A 21,641-nucleotide genomic window follows, 5' to 3' on the forward strand; every position below is an offset into this window, starting at 1 on the left:
TGCTCTGCCCCATAGCTGTGCCATATAGTGCTCTGCCCCATAGCTGTGCCATATAGTGCTCTGCCCCATAGCTGTGCCATATAGTGCTCTGCCCCATAGCTGTGCCATATAGTGCTCTGCCCCACAGCTGTGCCATATAGTGCTCTGCCCCACAGCTGTGCCATATAGTGCTCTGCCCCACAGCTGTGCCATATAGTGCTCTGCCCCATAGCTGTGCCATATAGTGCTCTGCCCCACAGCTGTGCCATATAGTGCTCTGCCCCATAGCTGTGCCATATAGTGCTCTGCCCCATAGCTGTGCCATATAGTGCTCTGCCCCATAGCTGTGCCATATAGTGCTCTGCCCCATAGCTGTGCCATATAGTGCTCTGCCCCATAGCTGTGCCATATAGTGCTCTGCCCCATAGCTGTGCCATATAGTGCTCTGCCCCATAGCTGTGCCATATAGTGCTCTGCCCCATAGCTGTACCATACAGTGCTCTGCCCCATAGCTGTGCCATATAGTGCTCTGCCCCATAGCTGTGCCATATAGTGCTCTGCCCCATAGCTGTGCCATATAGTGCTCTGCCCCATAGCTGTGCCATATAGTGCTCTGCCCCATAGCTGTACCATACAGTGCTCTGCCCCATAGCTGTACCATACAGTGCTCTGCCCCATAGCTGTACCATACAGTGCTCTGCACCGTCCATTATTGCCCCATAGCTGCTGCTGCAATAAAAAAAAATAAAACACATACTCACCTGTCTTGCAGCTCCTCGGCGCCATCTTCCCGGCGTCTCCCTGCACTGACTGATCAGGCAGAGGGCGGCGCGCACACTATATGCGTCATCGCGCCCTCTGCCTGAACAGTCAGAGCGGAGAGAGAGACGCCGGGAAGATGGCGCGACGCCCGGCGTGTGGAACCAGGATAGGTGAATATGCGATACTTACCTGCTCCCGGCGTCCCGCTCCTTCCCCCTGCCTGTCTTCGGTGCCGCAGCCTCTTCCTCTGTCAGCGGTCACCGGCACCGCTGATTAGAGAAATGAATTATGCGGCTCCGCCCCTATGGGGGGTGGAGCAGCCTATTCATTTCTCTAATGAGCGGTCCCACGTGACCGCTCAGGGGAAGAGGCTGCTGCACCCGGAGACCGTGTAACAGGCAGGGGGAGCGCCAGGATCGCCGGGACTAGGTAAGTATATGACAGTGCTCACCCGCCGACCCCACCACCGATCATGACTCGAGTATAAGCCGAGGGGGCACTTTCAGCCCAAAAATTTGGGCTGAAAATCTCGGCTTATACTCGAGTATATACGGTAGATTTTGTAGGCAGCACTTAACGGTTAGATGATTAGATCCATAGACTGTTCTCATCGCCTACAGAATGTTCATAAAAATGTAGCACTGTCGTCACTCATTATATGTAACATTAGTGCTATTCATTTCTGGCTGCCTTGCTTTGTATTATCAGACATGCGAGAAGGGGGCTGCTGTTTCTTTGGGAGCTATGTGTGCAGAAATCATGGATGTTCCTGGTGACATTTTGTGCAGTGAAAGGAGACACTCACACCTTCCACAGCAGCCGCTTCTGGCTCAGCCAGATATACATTAGCAGCCAAAGAGTACTTGCTTTGGTTTGGATGGTGAGAAGAGGGAATAGTTCATTCATCCCCAAAGAAAATATTTTTTCCGTCTTGATGTTTCCAGCTTGTCAAACTGACTTAAATGTGAACTGATATTGTAAATCTTTTTACTGAGTCTATATTTTTTTAATCATTTTTGTATTCTTACATTATGCACTTTTACTCCTTAATTAAAAATGGTGCCAATTAGTAGACTAAAAAAAGTTATTAGCACCCCCAGAAATGGAACATCCATAAGATACGCCAAATCTGGCACTTAGCCTCACTCTTCCCACTTGCCCTGGTGCGGTGGCAAGTGGGGTGATAGTATTAGAGTTGATGTCACCTTTGCATTGTCATTCACAAAACTTGACCTCTGGGGTTGTACAACCTGATCTGAATATGCCAGGAGGATGAATGAAAGATGGCCTTTAATAAAACTGATGGCCACTATGAGTATCGGGTAATGCCCTTTGGACTCTGCAATGCTCCTGCAGTCTTTGAAGAACTGGTGAACATCATCTTCTGGGACCTCCTCTAAATATGTGTGGTAGTTTACCTAGATGACATCTTGGTGTTTTCTCATGATGTGCCCAGACACCGGAGGGATGTTCACCAGGTTCTGCAAAGATTATGGAATAACGGCCTGTACGTCAAGTATGAAAGTGAGTCTTCAGGTAGACGTCTCTGACTGGTCTGAAAATGGATCCTGAAAAGGTGTCTGCCGTCTTGAAGTAGCCCAGTTCTGACGGACTTAAAGCTATCCAGTGGTTTCTCAGATTTGCGAACTATTACCGCCATGTCAGCCTGCATTTTCTCTCTCGGATCGCACCTATTTCTGCTCTGATCTGCAAGGGTGCTAACCCGAAAATATGGATTCCTGAGTCAGAGAACGCCTTTGTGTCTTTGAAACAGGCCTTCTCCTAAGCTCTGGTGCTGCATCAACCGGACAATAATAAGCAGTACTTCTTGGAAGTGGATGCTTCTTTCTCAGGAGCCGGAGCCGTTCTTATCCAGAAGTCATGCTGACCTGCGGATTCTTTTCTAAAATCTTCTCATCTTCAGAACGCAACTACTCGATAGTCAATCGAAAACTGTTAGCAATAAAACTGGCTCTGGAGGACAGTGATACATCCGGTGGTTATCTATACTGTCCACAAGAATCTTGCCTATCTGCAGTCTGAGAGTGGCTCAATCCACGACAGGCCAGGTGGTCTCTGTTTTTTGCCCACTTCATCTTTACTTTCCATTTCCATCTGGCTGATAAGAACGTCAAGGCGGACGCTCTCTAGATATTTTTTGTCTTCCGACTAGGAGGAGGGACCTCAACACATCATTGAGCCCTCCAAAATAATTATGGTCACTCCGTTAGATTTGTCTCACCTCCCTTCTGGCTAACGTTGCTGAACCAGATCGGAAGTGGGTCCTTCTGTGTGGTTACTCATCTAAGTTGGCTGATCATGCCAGACAGAAGAAAACACCTCTCCTCCTTTCCCAATATTATTAGTGGCCGACTCTAAGCAAGAATACCTCAGATTTCATCTCTGCCAGTCCCTCTTGTGCCAAGAACAAAAACTGCTTCTGACTGCTCAGCTACTTCCTTTGCCCATACTATCTGCTCCTTGGCAGCATATCGTAATGGATTTCATCCAGTATCTTCCAGTATCGGCTGGATGTAACGTCATCTGGGTGGTTGTGGATTGCTTTTCTAAGATGGCTCATTTAATTCCTCTGTCCGGTCTTCCATCTGTTCCAGGGCTTGCAAAGAAGTTTATTCTATATGTTTTCTGCCTCCATGGTCTTCCGCTCCTTCTACCTACAAGCTACCTGCAAGCCGCTGAATGTCACGTTGGATTTCTTTTCGGCCTACCTCCGTCAAGGTAGAGTGGGTCAATTAGATCCTGACAAATTTCCTGTGGCACTTTTTCAATGCCCACCACAATAACTGTGCTAAACTCCTGCCTTGGGCTGAATTGTCATATAACAACCATGTAAGTGAATCTTCTGCCAAATCTCCATTTTTGTGGTCTATGGTCAACATCCCGGTATTACTGCTGCTGAATCCCTCATTAAGGGTATTTCTAAAATCTGGGAAGACACCAAGTCCACCTTACTGAAGTCTTCTGAGTGGATGAAAAGACACGTGGACAAGAGACGTCTAGATCTGCTTCTGTTTTGTCCTGGGGACAAGTTCTGGCTGTCGTCTAAGTATGCCCATCTCAAGGTAGCCTCGTATAAACTAGGCCCTTGTTTCATTGGTCTGATCGCAGCTTTTAATCAGATTAATCCGGTAACCTACAAGCTCAAACTCCAAGCTCCTTTACGAATCCCCAATTCTGTCCATGTGTCTCTCCTCAAGCCTGTCGTTCTCCGTACTTTTTTCAGAGTTTCTGGTACCACTCCTGCTTCAGTCAGCATTAAAGATGTATTCAAGGTAGAGAACATTCTGGCCACCTATAGGGTAAAAGGAAAGACAATTTTTCTTGTGGATTTGTAGGGTTTTGGTCCTGATGAATGGTCCTGGGAACCTAGAGAGAACATCCATGGCCCACTACTCCTGGAGAGATTTCTTGCAAGCTTCAAAAAGTGGGGGCATAAAGGAGGGGTACAGTAGCGCCGGCGTCCCTGCACACTACCCCTCTCGCCCAGCAGGGACACCGACTCCCTCACCACTGCATCCCCCATCCTGCACCTCCTCCTCCTTCCTTGTCGGCTGCACAGATCCCCAAGCACTGTGCTTAAAGTATGCACTCCTTCCTTCCTAAAGGAGGCATGCACACCATCCTAAAGTATCCCCAACCAATGGCTGGGAGACACTTATTATTTAAGGCACATCCACCTGTATGGAGGTGGCTGTGCAACGTTGTTAGTCTGTTCCTAAACATGCTTGCCAGTCTGTATATGGATATACCATGGAACTGTGCTATACATAATAATACTAAGGGACTGTGCCATACATACTGAGTACACTATATACTAAGGGACTGTGCCATACATACTAAGTGAGTACACTACATACTAAGGGACTGTGCTATACATAATAAGTGAGTACACTATATACTAAGGGGCTGTGCTACACACAGTAAGTGATTAAACTATATACTAAGGGACTGTGTTAGACATAATAAGTGAGTACACTATATACTAAGGGACTCTGCTATACATAATAAATAAGTACACTGTATACTATGGGGCTGCGCTATATATAATAAGTGAGTATACTATACTAGATGGTGGCCGTAACGTATCGGGTATTCTAGAATATGTAGGTAGTATATAGCACAGGCTATGTACTATATTGCACAGAGACGTAGTATATAATCGCTCCCTGCCCGCCGCACATGAGGGCAATCTGACCAAGGGACACCCTGTGCCGGATAAACAGGCCAGATTGCCCTCAGCGCTAGCTGCCCCGCAGGGGCCCCATCCACCTCCAGGCCCCGATGAAGCTGTACATGCGGTATGTCCGCCCCTGTTGCCAGAGCAGAATACACAATGAAGCAGAAAATAGTTGAGTTAAGGTACCTTCACACGAAGCGACGCTGCAGCGATAGCGACAACGATGCCGATCGCTGCAGCGTCGCTGTTTGGTCGCTGGAGAGCTGTCACACAGACCGCTCTCAAGCCACCAACTATGCCGAGGTCCCCGGGTAACCAGGGTAAACATCGGGTTGCTAAGCGCAGGGCCGCGCTTAGTAACCCGATGTTTACCCTGGTTACCAGCGTAAAAGTAAAAATAACAAACAGTACATGCTCACCTGCGCGTCCCCCGGCGTCCGCTTCCTGTACTGTGTGAGCGCCGGCCCTAACAGCAGAGCGGTGACGTCACCGCTGTGCTTTTACTTTCACTTTACGGCCGGCGCTCAGTCAGAGCAGGAAGCGGACGGCAGGGGACGCGCAGGTGAGTATGTACTGTTTGTTATTTTTACTTTTACGCTGGTAACCAGGGTAAATATCGGGTTACTAAGCGCGGCCCTGCGCTTAGTAACCCGATATTTACCCTGGTTACCAGCATAAAACATCGCTGGTATCGTTGCTTTTGGTGTCAAACCTGACGATACACGCCGGTCTGACGACCAAATAAAGTTCTGAACTTTATTTACCGACCAGCGATATCACAGCAGGATCCAGATCGCTGCTGCATGTCAAACACAATGATATCGCTATCCAGGACGCTGCAACGTCACGGATCGTTGTCGTTCTCGTTGTAAAGTCGTTTCGTGTGAAGGTACCTTTAGGCAGGAGAAAGCAATGGGGTTTGTCTGGTTGCTAATAGTGAAGGGCACCGTGTCTAAATGGGGTCTAGCTAGGGCACATACAATACAATCACCCTTGTTCATGACAAGTGCAGAGTATTTTACCCATTCTAACCAATAATAGGTCTAAGAGTATCCAATTTCCCAGATAGTTATCCTCATAGGTTAGGGGCACTAGGAATTAATCTTTGGAAGTATTATGTTGCAGGGCCTCAGCTTTATTTAGAATACGTTGGTCCCTGATATCCTTGAGTTAAAAGTGTTCTAATCGGTCAGTGCCCTCTGGGATATTTATGCCCATCACATATAGACCAGCATCCGTAACAGAGGGGTTCTCCATCTTCAAGTATAGGGGAAGAAAGTTGCCAGACTTACAAGTAAAACAGGACCCTATTGTACAGGGTGGGCCATTTAAATGGATACACCTAAATAAAATTGGAATGGTTGGCGATATCAACTTCCTGTTTGTGGCATATTAGTATATGGGTGGGGGAAAACTTTTCAAGATGGGTGGTGACCATGGCGGCCATTTTGAAGTCAGCCATTTTTGATCCAACTTTATTTTTTCCAGTGGAAAGAGGGTCATGTGACACATCAAACTTATTGAGAATTCCACAAGAAAAACAATGGTGTGCTTGGTTTTAATGTAACTTTTTTCTTTCATGAGTTACTTACAAGTTTATGACCACTTATAAAATGTGTTCAAAGTGCTGCCCATTGTGTTGGATTGTCAATGCAACCCTCTTTTCCCACTCTTGACACATTGATAGCAACACCGCAGAAGAAATGCTAGCACAGGCTTCCAGTATCCGTTGTTTCATATGCTGCACATCTCGTATCTTCACAGCATAGACAATTGCCTTCAGATGACCCCAAAGATAAAAGTCTAAGGGGGTCAGATCGGGAGACTTTGGTAGCCATTCAACTGGCCCACGATGACAAATCCACTTTCCAGGAAACTGTTCATGTAGGAATGCTCGGACCTGACACCCATAATATGGTGCACCACCACATAATGGGTGTCAGGTCAGGTCTGAGCATTCCTACAAAAAAAAAATTCCAAGTGCAAAAAATCTTTTTTGGATTTTTTTTTTACATTGTTCACTAAATGTTAAAACTGACCTGCCATTATGATTCTCCAGGTCATTATGAGTTCATAGACACCAAAGATGTCTAGATTACTTTTTATTTAAGTGATGAAAAAAAATCCAAAGTTTGTAAAAAAAAAAGCTATTTTCCGATATCCGTAGCGTCTCCATTTTTCATGATCTCAGGTCGGGTGAGGGATTATTTTTGGTGTAAAGAGCTGAAGTTTTTAATGGCACCATTTTGCTGCATATGCGATCTTTTGATCGCCTTTTATTGCAGGCTGCAATCATCCGATCGCTTGTGCTATATAGAGCAGGGCTGCAGCCCTGCTCTATGTAGCCGAAATGCTCAATTGCTATGAGCGTCGACCGCTGTGTGTCGCTCATAGCTATCCGGCTATGACAACCACAGTGGTCTCCTGCAGACCCCAGGTTGTCATGCCAACCCATCGGTGACCCGCAGTCATGTGACACGGGCACCAATGGGTGGAGGTAATACCGCGATTCCTGCATGTGCATGTTAAATGCCGCTGTCCGAGCTTGTCAGCGGTATTTAACATGTTAACAGCCTCTGGTGAATCGCGATTCCACCTGCGGCTGTTAGGGGCACATGACAGCTGATCAGATCAGCTATCATGTGCCGGAAAAGGTGCGGACTCATCGCCGGAGCCTGCACCAAACAGGGAAAGGCATGCAATGACGGACACTGCACATCATTGAATGTTAAGCCTGCCACCCTGTGGACAACCAAATGCAGAACAAAACCTACACATTTTCTTCACAAATGTATTTCCTTCTTTCTCCTTTACCAATTTGACAGCAGCCTTGCTTTGCTTAGTCTGTAGTTTAGTGGACCGATTACCCTTCTCTTATTTACAACAGTAATAATGGACTAGAGAGATAAGCTAACAGGTACTCTTACCTTTCGCTATGGTCACTTTATCAGTCACTCCATGCCTGACTTACATAAAATCAGACGAAAACTATCATCCCCTACATCCAAGGGCCAGAACCATGTGGGCAATCACCAACGTCAGCTCCACCTGGTACAATCAAATAAACATTACAATCCAACGCTGAGTACCGATGACTAGTGAAATGTCAAATTCACACTTCCCACACAACATACAACACAGGAATTCAACACAGTGCACAAGGTCTCCTGGGGGTTCTTTGTCTAACAATAATGGAGCCATTATAACTCTGGAACTCTTCAAAGGATCCCATTGATTTCTGAGATTATTTTTTGTGACATATTGTACTTCATGATAGTGGTAACATTTCTTCGATATGACTTGCATTTATTTGTTTAAAAAACATGACATTTTGTCGAAAAATGTAGAAAATTTTGCAATATTAAACGTTCAATTTTTATACTCTTTAATTAGAGAGTTATGTAACACCAAATTGTTAATAAATAACATTTCCCACATGTCTGCTTTACATCAGCACCATTTTTGAAATGTACATTTTTTTTTTGTTAGGAAGTTATAAGGGATAAAATTTGACCAGCAATTTCTAATTTACAAAAGCATTTTTTAGAGGCCACATCACATTTGAAGTGATTTTGAGGGGCCTATATGACATAAAATACCCCAAAGTGACACCATTCTAAAAACTTTACCCTTCAAGATGCACAAAACCACATTCAGGGTATGTGCACACGTTGCGGATTTCCTGTGGATCCGCAGCGTTTTCTTCCGCACAGATTCGCTGCAGATCCGCAAGTGATTTACAGTACAATATAAATCAATGGTAAAAAAAAAATGCTGTGCTAATGGTGCGGAAAATTCCATGCGGAAATGCTACAGGTTAAAAGAAGTAGCATGTTACTTCTTTTTTGCGGATCTGCAGCGTTTTTGTACCCATTCCATTATAGAAATCCGCAGGGGTAAAAAACGCAGTAAATCTGCAAAAAATCTGCAGCAAAACCGCACAAAATGCGCACAAAAAACGCGTCAAATCCGCACCTGCGTTTTCTGCCAAGATATGCAGAATCTGCACCAGAAACTCCTAAGCCTAATCTGCAACGTGTGCACATAGCCTCAAGAAGTTTATTAACCCTTCAGGTGCTTCACAGGAAATATTGGACTGTGGAAAGAAAAAAATTAAAATGTAACTTTTTTTCACAACAATTTTACTTTTGACCCAATTTAGACCAAAGTTGCTGGAATAACATATGATATGTCCTGTTTGGAGAGCCCCTGATGTGCCTAAACAGTGCAAACCGCCCACAAGTGACACCATTTAGGAAACTAGACCCCTCAGGGAACTTATCTAGATGTGTGGTGAGCACTTTGAGCCCCCCAGGTGATTCACAGAAGTATATAACTTTGAGCCGTGATAATAGAAAAAACACATTTTCCCCACAAAAATGATTTTCAGCCCCAAATAGTATGGGTCTTTTTTTCGGGATTTGGGCTTGGTACTCTGTTTACTTGTTGTAAGCCTCCTTTAAATGGAGCCTGTCACCCCTAAAACACATATTAAACTACTTCTACTGCTATATAAAGGACTGGGACATGTAAAATTCCTGTCAGTATTATACTTTTTTTTGTTGTTTTACTGGTTGAGAAAACAACTTTTTTTTTTTTTTAATATACAAATAAGGGAGCTTCAGTGCAACTTTGGTGTGATCAATTGTCCCCCCCCCCCAATTTGCATTCTGAGCACTGTTTCCCTGATCCTGGTTGACAGCACTTGCCTGATCAGTGCAAGTGCTGCCACAACTCAGTCGTGATACTCTGACACTGAAGGAGTTCAATGGCGCTCGGACAGTGTCAGTGCAATCATGCACACGGTGTAGATGAAAGCCACTCTCAGGCATGATTCCTGTCTGCGCCCGCCACTCACTACACTTCTAGTATCCATGTACAGAGTGGTGGCCATGCCAAGGATTTGTAAGAGTGGTGGACTGTACTGTCACGTTACTACCCCTGAAAACAACAATCATTATGTGAATGATGTCATGCTTTTATATGTATATATAATGTGATATGGTATGTAATGTATACAGTAAGATATAGAATAGGTTTAGGACATAAGGTAGTGAATATAAAGTAAGATAAACTTTGGTAAGCATTATTGGTGTAATCTGATTAATGTATGTAAATGTAATACATAGTGTTTGTAAGGGAGATCTGCCCAGCTACATACTGTAGAAACAGACATAGATAAACTTTGGGAATAGCCTGTAGTGGGAGAGGAAACCCCCCAGTAAAAACAGGAATGCTTCCTGATAACAAGTAAGATAGGGAAGTACTGTAACCAAGGTCAAATTCAAGTTGCTGAAGGCAATCATCTATCAATCGGGGCAGTAGGAGGCCTTACTGGAATCCGTTACGGACATTCCTGTTACATCTGGAGATCAAGGCTCGATACAGGTACTATGAAGAGTGCCTTATCCTCTGACGTACAGAGGACGATGGACATAGAGCTGCATGAAGGGAAGGTAACAGATCCCAGGTGCACTGCGGGACTGGATGGGAAATCCATGGGGCTGACAGGAACAGTAAAGATAGGGATAGTCCAGGAGGAACGAATAGTAATGCTGGAGACGTACTGTATTAAGGAAACAGAAACTAAGAAGTGCTGTGCCCCATACTGAGTGTTACAATCTGATGATCCTGAACTGCGTGTCCCCTGAGCTATGAAGATGGAGGCCTGTGGACTACAAGTGAGTGTGATGCACCCCACACCTGGTAGTACTTTGTGTTTTGGACACTTGATTTTCCTGTAAAGTGCCCAGACGTTATGGAGAAGCAGCTCGTCCATCACTTTACAGATTCACCAAAGCACCCTAATTGCATACCTCCCAACCGTCCCGATTTCAGCGGGACAGTCCCGCTTTGGCACCGGGGTCCCGCTGTCCCGCTTCGGGCATTTAAAATCCCGAATTTGCGGCCGCCGGTGAAGCCCCGCCCACTTCCGGGACGTAGAGACGATTAGGACTAGTCCCGCACTCCGGGCGGGGTCAGTGACGTAAGCGGCCGGCATGATCACACTCTGCAGCCTTTGTTTAGTAAATCTGGGCCAGGAGATCGGGGAAGGAGGGACCAGCTGCGTGCGCGGCGCCGACTCCAGCCTGGTGTCTCCCCCACCACGCACCGCAACGCGCATGCGCGGGAATCTGTGGTACCCGATGCTGAGGCGCAGAGTCTGGTCCTTGTGTCACTCGGAGGCGGCAGCGGCGTGTGAGGGGGAGGGAGGCGGTCATCATTACCGGCACACACCGGCATGCATTGTGTATGGCGGATAAGGGGCGGCAGGGAGAAGCCTGCAAACCAGATAGTGCAGTGTGTCCATGCACCTCTCCATCCACAGGTAGCACTGTAACACCTCTAACAGTGCCAGCCAGCACCCTCCTAGTGCCAACCTGGCTGTGGGTGTGTGTGTGTGATGGCTGGGTGTGTGTGTGATGGCTGGGTGTGTGTGTGATGGCTGGGTGTGTGTGTGTGTGATGGCTGGGTGTGTGTGTGTGATGGCTGGGTGTGTGTGTGTGATGGCTGCGTGTGTGTGATGGCTGGGTGTGTGTGTGTGATGGCTGCGTGTGTGTGTGTGATGGCTGCGTGTGTGTGTGTGTGTGATGGCTGCGTGTGTGTGTGATGACTGCGTGTGTGTGTGTGATGACTGCGTGTGTGTGTGATGGGTGTGTGTGTGAAGGCTGCGTATGTGATGCATTTGTGTCAAAGCTGCATGTGTTTGTGAGCTGCGTTTGTGATGCTGCGTGTGTATGTGTGATACTGTGTGTGTGATGCTGCATGTGTGTGAGCTGCGTGCGTGTGTGAGCTGTGTGTGTGCTGCGTGTGTGTGGGCCGTGTGTGTGAGCTGTGTGCGTGTGCATGTGTGTGAGCGTGTGTGTGTGAGCTGCGTGCCTGTATGTCATTATACAGTATGGAGAACTGTGGCCATTATACAGTATGGAGCATCATGTGCGGTCATTATACAGTATGGAGCATCATGTGCGGCCATTATACAGTATGGAGCATCATGTGCAGTCATTATACAATATGGAGCATCATGTGCAGCCAGTATACAGTATGCAGCATCATGTGCGGTCAATATACAATACGGAGCATCATGTGCGGTCATTATACAGTATGGAGCATCATGTGCGGCCATTATACAGTATGGAGCATCATGTGCGGTCATTATACAGTATGGAGCATCATGTGCGGCCATTATACAGTATGGAGCATCATGTGCGGTCATTATACAGTATGGAGCGTCATGTGTGGCCATTATACAGTATGGGGCATCATGTGCAGTCATTATACAATATGGAGCATCATGTGCAGCCAGTATACAGTATGCAGCATCATGTGCGGTCAATATACAATACGGAGCATCATGTGCGGTCATTATACAGTATGGAGCATCATGTGTGGCCATTATACAGTATGGAGCGTCATGTGTGGCCATTATACAGTATGGGGCATCATGTGTGGTCATTATACGGTCTGGAGCATCATGTGCAGTCATTATACAGTATGGAGCATCATGTGCGGCCATTATACGGTATGGGGCATCATGTGCGGTCATTATACAGTATGGAGCATCATGTGCGGTCATTATACAGTATGGAGCATCATGTGCGGCCATTATACAGTATGGAGCGTCATGTGTGGCCATTATACAGTATGGAGCGTCATGTGCGGTCATTATACAGTATGGAGCACTGTGTGGCCATATTTTTTTGTTTATAACTATTGTATATGAAACAGTGTGATCAGCAGTGCTAAATGGGTGTAGTTGGGACGTGGATATGGGTGTGACTAATTATGAATGGGTGTGGTCAGAGGCGTGGCCTAAAATTTGCCGCGGCGCGCTTCGCGCGCCGCTAACTTTGTCCCTCTTTCCCATCTTCAAAAGTTGGGAGGTATGCTAATTGTCATTAAAAAAATAAGTCTTTTTCTTTCTCAACCAATATAAAAACTAAAATGCATGCTGCTGGTATGAGTTTTGCAGGGGCTAAGTCCCCTATGTAATATGTATATTGGAGGTGACAGATTGTCAGATTGTCAGATTGCTTCAAAGTTCCAACCGTTAATAAATATCCTGTTTTCTGAAAATTCCTCTGTGCATTTCCACCATTTACATTTTGATTAAACAGACTATTGAAAAAGTTGAGCCTAAGTGAATCATGTGATGCCACAGAGTGAGTCATGGTTGGGTATGTGTTGCCTGGTCAGCACAGTAAGTTCACACTGAACTCCGGTCACCGCTTCCAGAATCTTACCAATTTATTGGCTGTTCTGAGTGTCTACTGCTGGCACTTTGTCATAGCAGCTCATGTTCCCACACTTCGCCTCCTTGATTTTATATAACCGCTTACTGCTGCTCTTACTATAAGGCAAAAAATGAGAATTCTGACAGAACTTCACTGCACCTAGTGCACAAATGACATCACTGATCCGTGGCAACAACATACCTCTAACACTATGTTAAGCAAGGAAATGTCTGAACAACGGGAACAGTTAAAGTGGTTGATTAGCAATGGATAACCTTATGTATGCCCATGTATGTAAAGGAAATCTGTCACCAGGTTTTTACTGCCCAATATGATTGCAGCATGATATAGGGGCAGAGACCCTGATTCCAATGATGTATCGCATACAGAGCAGCTTTTGATAAAAAAACACTTTTTCATTATCTGCAGATCTACTGGTTCTCTGAATGCTGTGCCCTGTATAACCCGCCCACACCATTGATCGGCAGCTTTCAGTGCATACTGTGCATAGGCAGAAAGCTGCATATCAGTGGTATGGCGGGGTTATACAAAGCTCATGAATATGGAGGACTACTTGGCAGCAGGTTTACTAGTCCTCTAGTGATAATCTGCTGAAAAAAACTGTGATTTGATCAAAAGGACAACAATCACAGCAAGTGATACATCGCTGGAATCATGCTGCTCTCCGGTTATATGGCAAAAAGCTGGTAACAGATATAATGAGGAAAAAGCATATTTAGCTCCCAGATCGGGGATCTTATGACAATGTTTGTCACAGGAAAGCTGCAGCCTATCTGGACAACCTCTTTCATAATTCTTTGCAAACAGAAGTCAACCTTGAGGAGCAGTGAAAACAGTATTATTCTGAGTAAGTCTGCAAATTATATTTTATACAATTGTTAAGAGAATGAGGGTGATAGTCCAACATAGAAGACAAGAAACCAGGAAACTGCAATGGAAGGTTCATGCGGTTTACTATGGTTCTCCTGTGGACGAAGTTGGTCTAACTTTGATACACGTTGAGAATAAACTGCATGAAGCTTTCATTGCAATTTCTTGTTTTTTTCCCTTCTACGTCGGCAGCATTCTCCTACCAATTGTTTGATACGATGGGAGTCCCATTCAGCTGATTCATCTTGATCTCTTTGTTGCGGGTTAATTGCTATTACTAGGGTTGAGCGAAACGGATCGTTCATTTTCATAAGTCGCCGACTTTTGGCAAAGTCGGCGTCTCATGAAACCCGACCCGATCCCTGTGTGGGGTCGGCCATGCGGTACGCGATCTTGGCGCCAAAGTCGCGTTTCGTATGACGCGTTTAGCGCCATTTTTTCAGCCAATGAAGGAGTGTGGGCAGAGTGATGACATAGGGGTTAGGGGCGTGCACGCCTATGATCATTTTAGCGCTTGTGCACAGCAGGGATTTGCAATGTGTAAAACGAAATTTTCGGGGCTGGGACAGAGGGGGGGGGGAGAGAGAGAGAGAGAGAGAAAAAAAAATTAAAAAAAAATAAAAAATAAATAAAATATCCCCATTGACGTGCATAGGGTTTCGTGTTCCGGCCGATCCTCGACTTTTCGCAGTAATCGGCCGATTTCGCCCGACTCGACTTTTCAAAAAGTCGGGTTTCGCAAAACATGACTCGACCCTAAAAAGGTCAAGGTCGCTCAACCCTAGCTATTACGCTTGGGGTCCCCTCCATTTTCTAACTCGTTAATGCAAGTCAATGGGTGGGATTAAAACATTGCACGACACTCGGACCATGTGTGTGCCATCCGATTTTTACGCACCCATCTCATAGGAAACTCGACATTTCATCAGCCGAGTACAGTAAATTCACAACGTGACCCGTTAGAATAGAATAGATAGAAAACATAGATATAAAGATGTCAGTGACATTATATCTGCCCTGTGTATTATTGTGTTTTATCCTCATGTAGGCTGCAGTTTCCTGATAGTCAGGGGTGATAGGATTAACTGTAAGGGTACCGTCACACAGTGCAATTTTGATCGCTACGACGGTACGATTCGTGACGTTCTAGCGATATCGTTACGATATCGCAGTGTCTGACATGCAGGCTGGCCTATATAGTTGGGGATCAGTAAATGGGTATTAATTTTTATAGTTCCTAAAACCAGTTAATCCTGGTTGAGCTAGAGAGAATAAAGGACACCCTCAGTCAGTTCTGCTCATCATCGGGTGTGTGAAGAGCAGACATACAAGGGAGCAAGTTTTCAGCAAGCAAGTATCAGTGATGGCAATTTCTTCCCAGAGCAGGCAAGTTGGAGACCTACTGGAACTGGATTTTAAGTCAGTGTAGAGTTAGCCAGACCTGGAGATCTTTGTGAATAAAGACGAGATCAGCCAGGCTAGGACACGTCTGTAAGATGGGACCTGAGAGAGCTCCCTTATACCCTTTACAGAGTGCAGTTGGTGTGTAGTGGGCACACTGTAGCACATTGAGCTGTGTGGCCCTGTACCAGGAAGAAGATGGAGGTGCAGCGCCCCCACCGCCTCAGGGTCGAGGGGTACCCGGTACCGGGCCTCTGAGTCTCTGCTCTGGGGTTGTCACGGTGGCTAGACCCGGTCCGTGACCCTGCTGAGGGGCGCGCAGTGCCATCAGACGTACCATAGCCCCCCTTAGCGGCGGAGCCACAGTACTGCAACGACCAGGACTCTGGGGCGCTGCATTCCCCCCCCGGTTAAATCCAGTACTCCTGGACTGGGAAGAAAACAACAATACATGTCAGCAAAAAGACATACAACTTTTAAAATGCAAGTACAAGTCAACTTTTTAACAGAGCTTCCCTTTATGGGAGGTGAGGACACTTGAACGTTACAAACATAGTTAAATACTTTTAAATAACTTTACTATAAATAACTTTTCTTACCCAACCGGGTATTCTACTAAGTGCAAAATCTGAACAATAATTTAACATTGCCTTTAAGGACGTACTCGCTAAATCCACTAAAGACCTTCTTATATCACATATAAGGCGAATTAACTTTTATGCATTCTCCTACTTTACGTCTGCAGGACCGCCTGTCCTAACCGCTCCAGACCTACTGCCTCTCCTTTCTGTTACAGGACCGCTCCTTTCCGCCCGAGCCTACTGTCCTTCCACTACTATACACAGTATAGAACATATCATTTTTCTTTCAGTTTAGGATCACTGAGCCATCTCTGTATGGCTCCTAGGAGGACTCACCACTAACCCCTACAGGTTCACTTCCTGTCCTCATTCTCTAACACATTATTAAACATTTCTTACAATCAACTAGTTAGTTACATTTAACTTTCACATATCAACATCATCAATACTTTCTTTTTCAAGACATTATTGCCATTCAACCATCTTAAGGCAACACTGTTCATAAGTGCAGGATGTGAACATCCCCTTTAAGAGGGGACCAAGTCTCTATGAGGTAGTGCAACTTCTCAAGCTGCAAGTCCGTATGCAGCAAGGACTCCAGTGCAGGTTCCAAGAACCGTATCTTCGCAAAGAGTCCGTCTTTATGTAAAACCAGTAGAGAGCACCTTTAAGAAGGTGCAAACTATATACAAGAAGTTTGTATCATGCATTGTTCATGATTCAGCAGTTCTTTGACAACTTGTGCAAAACGTAGAAAACAAACAAAAACAATAGGGATCCCGGGTCAACAAAGGGATCCCTTTAAGAGTAACCCTAGACGGGTTTTAGCAGCAAAACAGTAAAAACAGTTAACTTATTTACAGTCATTAAAGCATTTTTGCTTACTCTGATGGTGGCTGTGCAGGGGGTGGTCTTCTGTCCCCGGCCGATGCCATGTCTGTGCTGGTGGTTGGTCTCTCAGGTGCCATCAGATCAGCCGGTGTTTGGATTTGAAGGCTAACCCTGCTCGCAAGCTCGGCGGCTGCTACAAGGCGGACGGTGGTGATAGTAACAAGATCTGTCAAATCTGGATCAATCCGGGTCACGGCAACAGGCGACGCTCCCTCAGGCTCACACCGGTGGACGTTCCGAGCGCACCATCTTTGTGCATTCCGGCGGCGAGCGTAGGTCACCTGATCCCCCTTTGCAATGGGTCACCATCTCGACTGCAGCAGGGAGTTTTTACGTTGTAGCTAGTAACGAAGACGTCAGTTGGTAGTCCCGGTTCCTGTATGGAGCCCCAACCCCTCTTCGGGTGGAAGGCTAGCACAGTCCCCCGCTTTACCACGTCGTTCCTGTTGTGCGCAGGCTTCTTGCGTTGCGTCTTCGGCATATCAGATTGTTCTGTTTCGTCTCGGTTTTTCCAGTGTTGGATCAGACATTGTTTATACTGTTCCCAAGTGAGCACAGCAAGGGTGAGGCTCTCCCCTGGAGCTCCATACGGCTCGTTCCAGGGGGTGTCCCACCGGAGGATCACCCCGTCTGGGCCCACATCTATGGGTTCCCCCATCTTGGTCGGTAGGGGAGGTACCAGCTTCCCCATCACGTCGGGGGTGAGGACCACCCGTTCCACCGTAAAGGCGCGGTTATTGTTGCTGGGGTGAGGAGCGGTCACAGGAGCGGGATCGGTCAGGGGAGCCGGATCGGTCGGGAGAGCAGAATCGGCCGGGGGAGTAGGGGTGCCGTCCATACCTGCGCCTGATGTGATTCCACCGATGTCGATCGGTTCCGTTGACGAGGACACTGGAATCGGCTGCAGCCCAGACCGCGGCTCTTCCGGAGTGGCCTCTTGACGTGGCTCCGCCCTCCATGGCTCCGTGGCTGGGATAGGTAGACTCGGCTCCTCCACTGGCGGCTCCCAGGAATTCAGGTCCTTCACGGGCGGTGGACGCGAGTCCGTCTCTGATGGGTGAGGGCAAGCCGGGATCACCTCGCCGTTGCTCGGGCACTTGCTGCTCATCGTCGCTGTCTGGCATTCGGCGGCAACGCATGCACCTGGCTCCGCCATTTCTCCGAGGTTGAGCTCCTTCTTCACCTCATTCCCGCCGTTGCAAATCAGGGGGCGGTTCTCCTCTGCTGCTGGGTAGGTCGTCCTCTCGCAGCAGGAGTCGGAGGGGGCGGTCGCTACTTCTGGCGCCGCTTTGGTAGTCTCCTCCCATGGCACGCCCTTCTTCCTCTGTGCTCCCTGTGGCGCTGCAATGGCGGCGGCTTTTGGCGGGAACTTTTGGCGGTAAATGGCAACACACAGTCTTTGCAATAAAATACAGTCCAAGCACAGTAAATCACAGTTCCAAGGCACACATGACCTGATTCTTCAGGCTTAAGTAGATCCTGTTCGTGACGCCAAGTTTTGCAGCGCCCCCACCGCCGCAGGGCCGAGGGGTACCCGGTACCGGGCCTCTGAGTCTCTGCTCTGGGGTTGTCACGGTGGCTAGACCCGGTCCGTGACCCTGCTGAGGGGCGCGCAGTGATAGATGTGGATGATGGTGGTAGTGTAGTGCCGGTCGCAGTCAATAACGAGGACACCAGGTTGCAGTCTCTTTACCTCTTTACTGAAGGTCTCAAAGTCCTCAATCCGGAATACGGTTAACCGGGCTGCGCAAGTCCGGCCGGTCCGATGGCACCTCCAGAGTTCCCTTTGCAGGTGGAAATCTGTGCCTTCCTGCTAGCGCTATGTGTTGTGGTCCTCCCCTGCTGAGCTTACGGGATAGTCCCCACAACTGTTGTGGTCCTCCCCTGCTGAGCTTACGGGATAGTCCCCACAACTGTTGTGTCTGTTTCTCGTGTTCCCTCACAACTCGATTAGATGATCTTCTGCTAATCTTCCGTCCCTCCCAGGTGTTATGGTTGGGACGCACCCGTATGACGGGTAGGCTCGGAGCTCTTCCGGGACCCTAGAGTCGCCCCTCTCCAAAGGTTGCCCCCTATGTCTGCGTAGGTGATTTAGATGAGACAGCCCGCCTGTGACTGACTGTCCTGCCGTTGGTTTGAAGTATGGCTTAGAGCTCCGTACCTCCTCGGCGTTCCGGCCGCCGGTTGTTTACGCCTCAGTAGGATGTTGCCTCGATCTTACAGCACGACTCCTACTGGTATTCTCCTTCTTGCTTTGATCTCGTTTCTCACTCAGCACAATAAATCTCGCTTCTTGTCCTTTCTTAGGGCACCGCCGCTATGAAGTGCAGGCGCGGTCCCGTAGCTTTCTCTCTGTTTGCCAGGCCTCTGTCAGGATCCCTCCCCTGACAGGGACCCTACCGAATCTTCCCCTGCAACACCCTCTGCCACAAGGTGTTGCCTGGTTCATACCCAGTCAGCGTTCTCTCTAACTTCCTGCCTAACCCCCAGTTTTACCAGACTGTGAGGAGTGGCCTAATGAATAGAACCCTTAGCTCCCCCTGGAGGCCAGACTGTGAAATGTATTAGTGTATGTGATACCTGGTCAGATGAACTCCTTCAGTGCCATCAGACGTACCATAGCCCCCCTTAGCGGCGGAGCCACAGTACTGCAACGACCAGGACTCTGGGGCACTGCAGAGGCCCTCAGCATAACCCATTATTCATATGCAATGCTCTACACATGTAGTGTGTTCACAACCATCAAGTGTGAACCTCTGTCATACTGGGCAGATGAAGAAATTAAGCTTTGTTCCTGCTACCCTTTGATCATATGTTGCAGACCTGGTAAACAAGACTTTATTTTCATAAACTTGTCTTCAAGCTAAAGGGTCTCATTATCTCACAAATTGTGGCAGAACCTAGTCTGAAGGTGTCAGCAGCAGAAACCACAACACGTGCGCACTCCCAGGGACCCATGGTGTTTAGGTGTAAGGGTACTCCCTGACCAATGTGTACTTTGGGGACCCCACGGCTAGCTACCTAAGGGTGCTGGATATATTTCTGAGATAGGACCAAGGAGCGTGGAGGCTTTGGCTGACCTTTGACCCAGCTGTTTTACCAGCAATTCAAGGGCAGTAACTCAAATACTGTTCCCACTATCTAGGGACACCTTGCATGAAGAACTTCTGGTTATGGTGGCATATCGCTTAGCTATCTATAATTATACTGTCTATTGGTCACAAATATGTTGCATCACATATAATAATGTTGCATTAATCACGCAATAACCTACTCTGCTGGATAATAGAGTTGCATAGGGATGCTCTGTATCATGATAACAAACCTAGCTGCCAATATACTATGGCAAAACATTGCATGGAATAACTTTAGAATGATATTGGCATAATAACAATCTAAATTAAGTAACCAGTTGGCTTTCTCCCTGCAGAAAGGTCAATGGTAACCCACAGGGATGGGACGCAGTTGGATCTCCATGGTCAGGCTGATTGGAGGAGAAAGAGGCCACCAATGCTTGTCATTGGAGAAGGATGAGGTGAGATTCAATTTATTTTTATTTTTAAAATTGCCTGGGACCAAGAGGATTTAAAAATGTGTGTGTTAATGTGTGAGGGGAAATCACTATGGTGTGGGGGTACAGAGGGGGCACTATTACTTTATGGAGGAACAATGGGGGACACTATTTCTAGGTGAAGGCACAGAGTGTGTCACTATTACTATATGGAGGCACAGGGGGGAAAACTATTACTACTATTACTACGTGATGGCACAGAAGGGGCACTATTACTACATGAGGTTTCAGAGGTGAAAACTATTACTATATGGAGGTAACACTAAGAAAGGGGAACATAATCTTTATTTTTTAATTCCTTTCTAGCATTCAAAAGAATTTTGCTCTGTTAGCGTAAATCGAATCCTGAAAATTACAATTTGCTAGAATCCGAAAATTTCAATTTTTTTTACCAATCAATTTGCTAATCTCTAGTGTTGACCTACTATTTAAAGTTGGCACAGTACACAGTACAGAGCGGAGATAGAAAAGATCCCACTCCAACGAGCACTTTATCGCATTCAAACAGTCCCTCACTACTTTCAAGACCACACTCGCCACAGCTAAACAAACCTACTTCTCATCTTTCATATCCTTCCTGTCTCACAACCCTAAACAGTTCGACTCTCCACTCTACTCTCAAGATCGCATCTCACCACCTGTGCACTTGACCCAATCCCTTCCCACTTCATCCCAAACCTCGCCACAGTCTTCATCCCAACTCTAACCCATCTCTTCAACCTATCACTAACAACTGGTGTTTTCCCCTCAAGCTTTAAACATGCCTCAATCACACCTATCCTCAAGAAGCCCTCTCTTGACCGATCCTGTGTATCTAGCTATCGCCCTATATCACTTCTCCCCTATGCCTCAAAACTGGAACAACACATCCATCTTGAACTGTCCTCCCATCTATCTTCCTGCTCCCTTTTCGACCGCTTACAATTAGGCTTCCGGTCACACCACTCCACTGAAACTGCCCTAACTAAGGTCACCAATGACCTATTAACCGCCAAGAGCAAGCGACACTACTCTATCCTCCTCCTCCTAGACCTGTCCTCTGCCTTTGACACAGTGGATCATTCCCTATTACTACAGACCCTCTCATCTCTTGGCATCACAGACTTGGCCCTATCCTGGATCTCGTCATACCT

General features: G+C 46.9%; 1 long non-coding RNA gene across 1 annotated transcript in view; it reads left to right on the forward strand.

The window, feature by feature from the left end:
- LOC143817992 (uncharacterized) overlaps positions 1-20,947 on the forward strand; it is a 42,619-nt gene extending 21,672 nt beyond the window's left edge. The window contains exons 2-3 of the long non-coding RNA XR_013224245.1: positions 20,368-20,472; positions 20,815-20,947. This is a non-coding gene — a long non-coding RNA (uncharacterized LOC143817992). The remainder of the gene's footprint in view (positions 1-20,367; positions 20,473-20,814) is intronic.
- The last annotated feature ends 694 nt before the right edge of the window (positions 20,948-21,641 follow it).

Source organism: Ranitomeya variabilis, chromosome 3 (genome assembly GCF_051348905.1).
Source record: "Ranitomeya variabilis isolate aRanVar5 chromosome 3, aRanVar5.hap1, whole genome shotgun sequence".
NCBI lineage: Eukaryota > Metazoa > Chordata > Amphibia > Anura > Dendrobatidae > Ranitomeya > Ranitomeya variabilis.